This window comes from Juglans regia, chromosome 16 (assembly GCF_001411555.2).
Source record: "Juglans regia cultivar Chandler chromosome 16, Walnut 2.0, whole genome shotgun sequence".
Taxonomy (NCBI): Eukaryota; Viridiplantae; Streptophyta; class Magnoliopsida; order Fagales; family Juglandaceae; genus Juglans; species Juglans regia.
Window position 1 is genome coordinate 16,489,070 of NC_049916.1, and position 12,181 is coordinate 16,501,250.

The following is a 12,181-nucleotide window of genomic DNA, read 5'->3' on the forward strand; positions in this document are numbered from 1 at the left end:
TTTATCTATATTTTCATCTTTCAATTCACAATTAAATAGGGGTGTAATCGGTTCGATTTGATCCAGTTTTAAACATATTTTGAAACTGAATCAATATAAATTGATTTAAAAAATCTAAAAATCGATATAGATCAATTCATTATTGAAACTGAAAAAGAAATTTAATTTTTTATTTATTTATTTCAATGCGGTTTGGTTCGATCTATATGCGTGATTCAATTTTTGAATTGCCCAAATCTCTACTCATGAATTAAAAACTATCAATTTCAAACTCTAATCTCTAAAATGAAAGGCATTCAAGCAACCGAAAGAGTAATAATTTCTTCTCAAACTTTGCTTCTTTCTGTGGTTGTTGACCCCAAAAAAGAGTTTCCAAATATGCTTGCGGTCTCAATAAACGTCAGAAATCCTAACTCCATTCAATACACTAGGCAATGTTTAGAATGATTTGAAATTGACAATGTCAATGAAGGACTTGGCTTGCCTGGTCTAATTTTTTATTGAAGTTAAGAGTCGTAAGATGTGCGACATGTACTTTGTAAGTGGATACAACGGACACGTGTTCCGCATCCAACGAATCTAGTTCCAACATAAATAGACCTATTAATGAATCAAACAAACAACACGTCATGACCTCAAAATAGGCTTAGATAAGATTAAAAAAGAGTAATGTTTGGTTTATTATTTGTAGAAGGAAAATCGATCATACAAAAATTTAAAAATTCAAATTAAAAAAAAAAAAAACTTTGAATGAAATGCCACGGTCTCGTTTTATAAAACAAATTCTAAAATATAATGGTACCAATTTAATTATTCAAAAAGAAATGGGTTATCGCTTCATGAAGAAATGGCAAAAAGAAATGGTCGTCGTGTTGATCAGTTTGTGCGTTGGCCAGGCCAAGCAGATCATGGCTTGGACGCGACCGCGACGTACTGATCGGTATAATTAGCTGGGGCCCCGAGTCTCCAGCCACGCTATTTCCTGCAACCAAACCGAGTAAAACATGTACGTGGTTGATTAGTCAGTGAACATGCCCGTAGAAAGGTTCAACAGCACACCATTTGGATTCATGGATGTCATAATTAATATATGGTTTGGGAATTTATGACTAGACAATGTCGATGACCAATGACCATTATGTTTCTTCGGGAAAAAAGATTAAATTATTCGGTTGTGTTTGAATGTTGAGTTAAATTCAGTTGAGCTGAGTTCTTTATAAATAGTAATGAGTTGAATAATAAAAAAAGTTATGTGGGGTCCATCTAAATTGAGTTTAAAGTATGTTTGGATATTAAAATGAGTTTAATATTTTTTATGAAAAATTGAAAATGGTCGTGGGTTTCACGAATAAAAATATTTTAAGTTGAAAAAAAGTTGTAGGTCTTATGTGTAATAAGATTTTGAGTTAGGATGAGTTTAGTAATTTGAGAGTTAGGTGTTTGAAAGTTAAACTCATCTTAAAATTAAATTGAATTTAGGAACCAAACACAACTAATTCTCTTGGTCCCATGGTTGGGATAGTGGACACTCCATTCCAATTATCCCCCCACTCACAAATGGGGTGGTACCACTAGGTTGAAAGGTAATGGACAAGTAGAGTGATTCCATTTCCATATTTATGTGAAGTTAATTAGGATTTGAATTGATTTTTAAGATATAAATTGAAGGGTGAGTGGTTGAGTTTTTGCAATTCCATATTTAATTTTCAACTTTGTCTCTTTTATTTGATCGTTTAAATTGATAGTTGGTTCAATTTTTTTTTTTTTACTTAATGATTAAGAAAGTAATTTTAAATGTATTAATATATTTTTTAATTTTTAAAAATATTTAAATGTATTAAAAAAATATATAAAAAAAACACTATAAGAATGAGGCGGCACAATAGCCCCACTGATGATTTATTGACATCTTGTGGCATCAGCTTTTGATTGGGTGTCGTGAATAATTATGCCACGTGCCAGTCAATCATGTTAGTCTTTTAAATAAAAAAATGACCGATATAGTTTTTTATATTTTATGTTTAGATATGAAATTTATAAAAGTTAAAAATTGGGATCTCAAATTGCAAAATAAAAAATTCTAATGATCATCTCTACACCACACACTATATGACTAACATGATAGCAAAGCTCTAATATATTAAATTAACATGTTAAATCACTACTAATTTTAAAAAGTAAAAAGAGAATTTAATTATTTAACTTATATTGTAACACTCCTAGTCTACCTAATTGCCGGAAAAAAAAAAAAAACCTTGACCACCAAAATTATTTCTCATTTCGGTGCTAATGTTGACTGATTGGATATTTAAATGGGAAGTTTCAAAATAAAATAACCCAAAATTTTCGAGCTGGTATTCTACCTCTTCCACCCCCATGAATTGACACCAAATTTAAGAATAACATATGCATGCATGGGATGTAATCATGTATGCTAGAGAATGCGTTAACAAATGATGTGAAATTGATTATTATTATTAATAAATAAAAAAGAAGTCATCCACTTAAAAAGTTTACTCTGACTAATGGAGAAAATTAATTAATATCAAGTACTGACACGTGTTATTTGTTGAGAAGAAACACACTCATTCAAGTAAGCAGCAACAGAAATTATATATATTAACGAAATTAATTATTTCGTTTGGATTCGTAAGTGATCTCAGCTCATCTCAACTCACCTCAGCTTATCTCAGCTCATCTCAACTCATCTCACTACTATTCAGCAACTTTAACTCATAAATCTCACTACTATTCACAACTCATCTCATTACTATTCACAATCCATCTCAGCTCATCTCAAATCATCTTAAGTCATCTTCGAATCTAAACGTCTCAGTCTGATTTGTTTTTAAGATTAAAATTTAAAATTTTGAAAATTTTGAAAATTTCTTATTTCATCATAATAATTTTTTAAAATCTCTACACAAAATAAAATAAATAATTTAATTTTTTTAAATATTAAAATAAAAATAATATTAAAAAATATATTCAAGTAATATTTTATTTAATTTTATAACTTTAATCTCAACTTATCTTTAAAAATAAACGAGACCTAAAATTCTACACACTAATCATGATGAGCTTTTTTGTTTTCTTCTCATAATTTTACTGACCCTTTAGTTCGTTTATAATACAAAGAATCTCATGCAGCATGCAGCAGGAGGTCCCCCGGGACAGAAAAGAGACCATAAACAGTGCCATTGCTCGGCTTTCCAAGAACCTCTCACGTGCTTTACGTTCATAATTATAGTTCCTTCCTCACGAAGAATATGATAATGGGAGCTAGGCAGGGCCGGGCCATGTAAGCTGGGAATTTTCCCTCCAGCTGGATGACGAGCAAAGGAGCAATGAAAGCAACAATATTCCCGTGGATGCCGCTAGGGGTAAAGACTTTCTTTTGGGGTATGCAATATGCATGCATACAACAATGCCACCTAAGTAGTTGCTGGTGGAACAAAGAAACCTTTTATGGGTTGGCATCATGAGAGAATCCAGCTTGTGCAATATTTTATAGGTTTGACAATCAATTGCCAGATCTTAATCCCCATTTTTTGCATTATTTCTTTAAATAGTTTATGTCCCTTCATGAGTACCTTCCAATTAGAACTAATTAAAAACTATATATATATATATATATATATATTTATATTTGTCACATATATATACTAATTTTGACACCATTATGTACCACCTAATTAATCAAAAGTACTACGTTGGACCCAAGAGAGATTAACAGTAAAGGAGTAAATTGAAAGATGGTGTCACCTCCAACTTGGAGAAATGCAATAATGAAGAGCGTAATTACATAATTTAAGAATGGTGGAATTTTCAGATAGAGTTGCATACGAATAGCCGACTTTACGCAAGTTCATATGCCGTTTCAGGAGGATGGGAATAGATTTAATGCTGCTGCGTCAAATGGAGGAGTCGTTTAGAGAAAATGGCCCCGAGTATTCGTACGTTAATAGAACCGTAAACCGCAATAATCGTTAGCCTCACCAACCCAGAAAAAGCCCATAATTTTCAACAATCAAGGAAAAAAAATCGAACCATTCTCAAAGAAAGATTGTAATGAACCGTTGTACCAATGGGACAAGACCCAATTATGGAAACGAACCTGCGGCGCGAATTGCTCTTCGTGTTCTAGAGTGAAGTGGAATCCGGGAAGAGACTGTGGGAAAGAAGAGGGAGAGACGAAAGGAAATCTATTTCTATTATTACATATAAAAGCGGAGTCATATGACTCCGACGTGACATTCTACATATAAAAGTTGGTTATTATTGGCAATAATTAGAATAAAAATAGAATATTAAAATATTATGTTTATGAAGCGGTAATCATTTTAAAAGTAATGTTTCATTATAACTTTTAAGTTTCATTTATTTTCTTATATATAAAGATATAAATCGATTTAAGACTCTACCCAAAGGTACTATTTCAACCTTTATATTGTTTCATATGACTCCGACGTGGCATTCTACCCAGAAAAATAGGCTATTGTTGGCAATAATTGGAAAAAAAAATAGAATCTTGAAGTGTTATGTTTATGAAGCGGCAATCATTTTTAAAACAATGTTAAATTATGAACTTTTGTAACTTTTAATTTTTATTTCTTTTTTTATATATAAAGATATAAATTGATTCTAGACTTCACCCAAAGGCACTATTTCAACCTTTATATTTTTTCGTCAACCTTTATATTATTTCATATAACTCCGACGTGACATTCTACCAAGAAAAGTAGGCTATTGTTGGCAATAATTAGAATAAGAAATAGAACTTTAAAGTGTTATGTTTATGAAGCGGTAAACATTTTATTTCTATGATTTCATTATGAACTGTTGTAACTTTTAAGTTTCATTTATTTTTTTTACATATAAAGATATAAACCGATTCTAAACTCCACCCAAAGGCACTAATTCAATTTATATATTGTTTTGTCAAAATAAATCGCCTTACAAACCATTTTGAATTTCTCCACTATAAAATCATGTCTCTCTCCCTCATACATAACATACACAACAAACCACGCATTATGCGGGTTATAGGCTCATTATTTATTAATACAAGATATGATTTTGCTTCCTCTCTCTCTCTCTCTCAATGGGTCTTAGTATACCCTAAATAATTAGAGTTTTGCTATCCAACTGCCTACATTGCACACTACATTTGTTTTAATTTTTTTTTTCTGTTAAATTAATTGAGTTCTTCTACTCATCAAATTTACAGCACATACTAGTTAAAGGGAAAAAAAAAAAAAAAAAGGTCCAAAGTAAAAACAAGAGTATGGTGTAGGAATGATGATTAAAATTTTTAAAATAATTATGGGCCGAAATGCTCCATTGGCAGAAGAGATTGAGTTTGTTAGGTTAACAGCAGCAGGCCTTTTTCTTGGCCCTGGATTAAACAACAACTGATGAAGCCCATGCATAATCATCGTCAATCACTTTAGAAACCATTTATAAAGCTCCGGCCCCAAATGAGTCCTCCTAAATTTATTTATAGTTTTTGATAAAGCTCCAAAAATTGAAATAAAGTTATTTCAACATTGGATGGGAAAGCCCATGTGAGCCATTTGGTAATTTCAAATAATAAGAGTTATGCTTTATAAGTGATGTGGCGTGTGTGTTGGTTTGTGAGAGACAAGAACCAAAAAAAGAGAGAGGGATTTGCGGCCAAACGTATGAAAATGTGAGGATTTGTCCCTCTTTTTTTTTTGATTTTGGTATGTTATTCTGATTGTGAGACCTTTGTTTTGACTAATGTTCATCGTTGAAAATTCCTACTTTGTGAGATCTTTCTTATTATCTTGATTGATATATACTTATATGATGATAATTATACCTCTAAAAATTGCTCTAGAGAAAGTTAATTGTAAACTCATTATTGTTAATATTTTTAACTAGATTAGATCATATGATTTTTTCCTTTGCAACGAGGATTTTTCACTTAAAAATCTTAGTAGGTTGTGTTTGGATGTTGAAGTGAGTTGAGTTGAGTTGAGTTGAGATGATAAAATATTGTTAGAATATTATTTTTTAATATTATTATTATTTTGGGATTTGAAAAAATTGAATTATTTATTATATTTTATGTTGAAATTTGAAAAAGTTGTAATGATGAGTTGAGATGAGTTGAGAGGATTTTTGAAACCAAACGAAGCCGGGTTGTCTAATTTTTTTTTTATTAAATTGCTAATTTAATTTACACAAAGAAATATAAATATTCTATGCTGTTTTAAGTTTTCACCCTGTCAGACGTCACTCTCCTGCGTGCAGATTGATGAGCCTAAAATTTACGTCGTAATTTCGAACAAAAAGAAAAAGTCTTTCATTTAGGTCGTGAGCGGGCCTTGGCACCGATGGATAGATGAAAGACTGAGAGCCCAACAATTGCCAAGGAAGTCCAAATTCACCGAGATTTTGATTCTTTACGAAACCCTAAAATCAGCAGGTTAATCAGATTGGGAGTTGAAGAGCAAACTCGGAAATTGAATTGGCATTTTGTTCTTGCTAGCTTCTCATCCGCCTTAAACAACTTTTGTAGGTAAAGGCTATTCTTGAATGGCCTATTCCAAAAGAGAAATGATAGTTACAATCGTGAATGTGCAAGTGCTGCGTAATCACTTTGAAAAAAGTAAATAAATACGAGACCTACATGAAAAAAATTAATTTTTTAATAGTAGACTCCACCCTTTTTTAAAACGACTGCAGGACACTTGCGCACTCTATAACTCCATGTAGCATTATTACTCATTCGAAAAAGTAACACCCAAGCCTTTTATTGCTAGTTCTAATGACACAAGTGATAAAGAATAATGACTTCCAATTGATAGAAAAAGGAAATAAGAAGCTCAAATCCAAGCTAGTTGTGCTGATCTTTGCCACCTTCTCCAAGCCCTTTCAATATTTAGTGCATTGCCAAGATAAGCTGAAACTTGAGAAAACCAGCAAAACATGTTGAGAAGGAGGAAAATGATTTGTATAGTGTTAGGGTTTGCTAGCCTGAATAGTCATCATTTTGAAAAAAAAAGTAGTGTAAATCTAAGATTCATATGAAATAATTCACTTTTTTTTTTTAATAGTAAGCGCCACATAGTATAAAATGATTGTGCCAAGATTGCACATGATCTTAAAACTATATCTAGGATTATTTTAGCAAGGATTGAGTAGTACTGCAAGTTGAGGCAAAGCTGTTTCGAAAAAGGGAAAATGATGCAGGAGCATAATTGATAATGTGGCATGCTAAGGTGGCAACATGCATGCTGGCAGACAAATTCTTTAATTATGCTTGTCGTGTTTAATTTTCAAGATGCAATCCTCTTTAATATGGTGTGATTAGGGGATTTTCATGTCTTTAATTAAGCTGGGCCGTTAATGTGATGTTGGTAGTTGAAGGCTTAATGATGTATTTCCTATGGAAAATGATAGCTGCCCAGCTTATACGGTTGGGTTTAATTAGGACGGTAAGTAATTCGGTCCAAATTAGAAAAATCGACCGGACCAGACTTTTCAGTCCGGATCGGAGTTGACCGAATTATGGACCAGTCGGTTTCGGTCCCAAAATATATAGACCAATGACATTCAGTCTAGTCTAGAGGTTTACAAATTTTAGACCGGACTGGATCGAACCCTTATATATATTTTTAAAAAATATTTTTAATAATTTAATATATTATTTTTATATAGTAATTATATAAGTTAATAATCTAATTTTAATCATTTAAAATAATATATGCTATCAATTAATAATAAATCATAAATCAAGTTATAATTTATGTCATTATATATAAATAGTTAATACATCATACATTTATACATGCTCTACTATTTATACTTAATTAAAATAATTAGGTATTTTTTTTTAAAATACCAATGTTGCAAGCAAGCATGAATAATCTATGTATAATGAAATTATTTGATATTCATTAACATTGGCTCGAGTGGGGTGTCGAGTGTGGTATACCCCCTCATCCTCTCTAGTCCTCAAGTATACTCACGGCTCCAGGTCTGATTACAAAGCCGCTTGGCTGCCACTAACTAGAAAGAGAGCTTGGTGAGTTTTTCGTTGCTGATGGTGAGCTCGGACCCCAGTCCCCTCGTCCTTTTCTCGCAGAACCTTAGCTCCTTCTTGAGTCTCGAGTGGGACTTGCCTAGCTTCACATACAAATCCTCTGCTTTGTCCTTGTCCTTGTGGAGCACAATGTTCTTCACTTCAAGCGCCTCCATCTCAAACTGAAGCTTGCTGATGCGCTTCTCCAAGTCTCGGCAGGCTTTCTCGACTTCTGCCACTGACACGACATAGCATATGCAGTGATCTTCGGCCGCCTTCAACTCCTCCTCCAAGCAAAGTGCCCACTTATGCTTCAGGTGCCTTTCCTCTTTGGCGATCTTGACTTGGACTGGTAGCGAGACGACTCCTGCCTCAACTCCTCCCCCCTCCCTTCAAAGGTTTGACGCTTCCCTACGGAGGTGACCGATAATCTCCAGAAAGGACGAGTTGCAAGCCTTGACTTCAGCAAAGGCCTTCTCAACATGCTCGTTTGTGGCCCGAAGCTTGAACATTTCATGAAATGCCCACTCAACGAGACTACACAAGGTGCGAGCCTTGTCCTTGTTCTCCACCTCAGCTTGGCCATCCACAACCCAGGCTACAAAGAAATTGAATCCCTGCCAAGTTAAAATGGTCAGACTATAAAAAAAACAAGAACTATTAATACACAGATCAAAGAAAAACAAAAGTCCTATCAGATAAAGGATACTCTTGAGCTAATCAGCCACATTCTATATGGCCTCGACCCTTACTCCATCGACCCCTAACCCCAATGGGTGAGACACGAAAGGTCCTACGGAGCTGAGCCACTCAGTGGCCCAAGGGAAAAGGGTTGGGGGGGGGGGGTGTCGGATGCTCGTGATGTTGAGGGCCCTCTGGAAGTGGGCTCGTTGACCACCCCACCCTCCTGCTACAAAGGAGTGCTAACACGCGCAAAATCGACTTGTGGTGAAACCTCCTCGAAGGCAGCAGTCATGGAGGCATCTTGCTTAACAAACTCCTTGGTCGAGGAAGAGGAAGCTAATGACCCATCCTCACTTAGCATCATGGGGTCTTCATGAGAAAAACCCTTGAGGGTAGCAGGCTAGGAGGCACCTCGTTGTTAAAAGCTGTAGCATGGCTAGGGCTTGAAGGACACGAGTTGTCATCAACATCGCTCTGGAAGGTCCCTTCTCTCTAGCGAGAAGAATCCTTAGGAATCATCAGTCCCCTAGCAGGCAGTACCTAATGTAGTGGGGGCGACATCGGTCTCCTCAAAACCCTCCACAACAATGGGCTCTGTGGGCATGCCAGCTATCTAGTGCTGTAAAGCAGTAAGAGTCACAGCCTCTAACTCCACGATGTCTGGTCGAGACTAGCTGCCTCCTTCTTATGGTCGCCTGGCAGACCGTTAGGTGGAAGGGATGTCAAGGTTAGAAGGACGAACGATCTCCTTGTCCTTCTAACGTGGCCCCTTCACCCCCCCCCCCACCCCACCCCACCCGGACGATGGGGCATCAAAAGGCCTTCTCAAGCCTTGAGAAGCAGGGGCTAACTCCAAAAATGGCTGCCCGTCACAAGAGACCGATCTGACACCACTAGGAACTGGTTGATGTTGTCCTTGGTCAAGAGGGAGTCAGTCCAAACTTCCTTCTGGTGTTCCTGGACGTAGGAATACAAGGTGTATGCAAGCTCGCTCTCACTCATGAAGATCCATCACGATCATTGTCATTGGGGATGATCCCCCAGTCAAACCAAACGAGAAACTCTTGGGGGGTAGTTTCATTGGCAAGAAACTCCTAATCCTTGCCCTACAGGAACAAAAAATTTGCACTGCCATTGGTTGGCATTAGAGTGGTGCCCTTCGAAGCGGGCGAGTAGGAATTTGGGATGGGAATGGAAGCTACAAATGTTCCCCTCTAGAACTCGAACTACTTGGGTAAACAGGAACTTCAGAGTTGTCAAGTTCAGATACCCATCCTCTGCGGCCTCCAAGACCATGCACCACACCACACAACATGACGTTAAGAGCCTCCAAGCGTTGGGATGTATTTGAGCCGAGGCCAGACTCAAGTAATCCCTACATCACGGACCAAGGCAGAACGGAAGCCTTAATCCTTCTCGAATTCACCCTTTAGGTCGACAGCCTCGTGATTAGGCTCTACAATCTTGAGAACAATGGAATCCGGGACTCCATACATACTGCGAAGCGTACTAAGAGCTATGGGGTCCATGATGGTAGACCAACCATATCTGTCAAAGAACGGAATCTCATGACATGAGGAAAATTCGGGTCCTTTCTGAGACTCACCACGACGAGATGAGCTCTTGAGAGCCATTGAAGGTGTAACACCCCGTATTTTAGTGTATTTTTACTGAAGGAATTATTTTTATTTATTCAAAAAATTATTCTCTTATTTTAAAATTATTGGATTTTTAATTGGGTTATTTTTATGATTTTTAGTTTACGAAAATTATTTTTGAAGTGCTTTCTTTAAATTAACTTATTATTGGGTTTAATTATTTATTTTCATGTTAATCACTGTGTTTGAAATATTTTATTTCACTAGCTGTTTTAAAATCGTTTCCGGTGGATCATTTTTGTGACCCAAGATATGAGGATTAGACCTCATTTTTTTCTCTGCATTTTCTTTCCTCTTTTCTTTTTCTTCCTTTTTCTTTTTCTTCTTTCTTTTCTTTTTCTTTTCCTGGTTCTTCCCTTCCCGCGCGCGTCCAGCACCATCTATCTCTCTCTCCGTCCGTTCTTCTCCTCCCCAGCCCGCCGCCGTGCGCCGGCGGTGGTCGACACCGCCCGGCTCCCCAGCTCCCCCAGCCACCGGCGACGCCACCCCTCCATTTCCAGCTCCATTCGCGCCGCCGTTAGCCACCACGAGCCTCTCCAAGCCGCGACACTCTTTCCGCCGCTGCGCCGCCGTCGCACCACCATTGGCCACCATCTTCTCACCACTTCATCCTTGACCTCTTGGCAACCCATTGGACCAAACCCCACCTCCGATCCGTCACCGGTGAAGCACATCCAACTCCATTTCCGTTTTGGGTATTTTTGGCCTTAAACCACCCCTTGTGCCACCACCCACGGCCAACCTTCACCACCACTAGCTTCACCGACATCCCTAGGCCCTACCCTATCAATTTTGGGTCTTCGTTTGTCTCCGTTGAAAAGTGGGTCTTTGAGACCCACGACCACAGTGTATTTGACACTGTTCTGTTGCTGTGTTGCCGCCTCTTGCAGCTTCGTGATCCTTGGGAAATTGCTATATAGCATTGTAAGTATTTTTCAAAGAATTTTTGTGAATTTAATGTATTTTTGCACTAACACATTACACTGTATTTTAACTGTTGATTAGTTTTGCCGGACTGAGTCCGAGGAGTACGGGGGTTGGATGGATTGGTGATTGAAGTTATTTGGTTGGATTTGATTGGGTTGGTTGTTGATGGTTGTGGATTAGAGTTGGTACATGTGCATTTCATGATTTCATGCATGATCATGTTTGTAAAGGAAACTGGGTTTTCGGGTTTTCGTGTATTACATTCATGTTCATGTGTTTATTGAAAACTGAGTTTTCATGTGAAATGATTTATTGGGTGCATGTGTATCACGAACCCCAAGCCGAGATGGGGTATTATCTCGGTGGAGCTCCTCTGGTCACTCGGGAGCGTAATATACTGAGTGACGTCCCCTGGATTGTCGTCGGGCGACAATGGGATCGGACGAGAGATTCGTGCCGACTCCGTGGTCCTTCTGCTAGCGGGGACTAGAGGATGCTTGGCTATGTACGCACTGGGCACGGAACTGGGCATCGCTCGTTGTGTAGTGGATGTTTTCCCACGTACGTGTTGGGCACGGAAGTGGGCATCGCTACGAAGCCAGGGTGTGCGGATGACCCATAGGGGAGATCATGGTGCATACATTAAAAATGGACTATTTTCTGGAAAAATAGCGTGTGTTGAATTTTGTGTAAACCATTTTCTGGGAAAATGTTTTACGGATATTTTGGGCCAAATGGGATTTTGGCGTGTGTTGGAAAATTATCATTTTCGGGGAAAATGATGTTTTGAGGAAAATGCATATTTCTTCATATGCATACATGTTGGCTGCATTAAATGCATTTTATTCATGAGGATTAT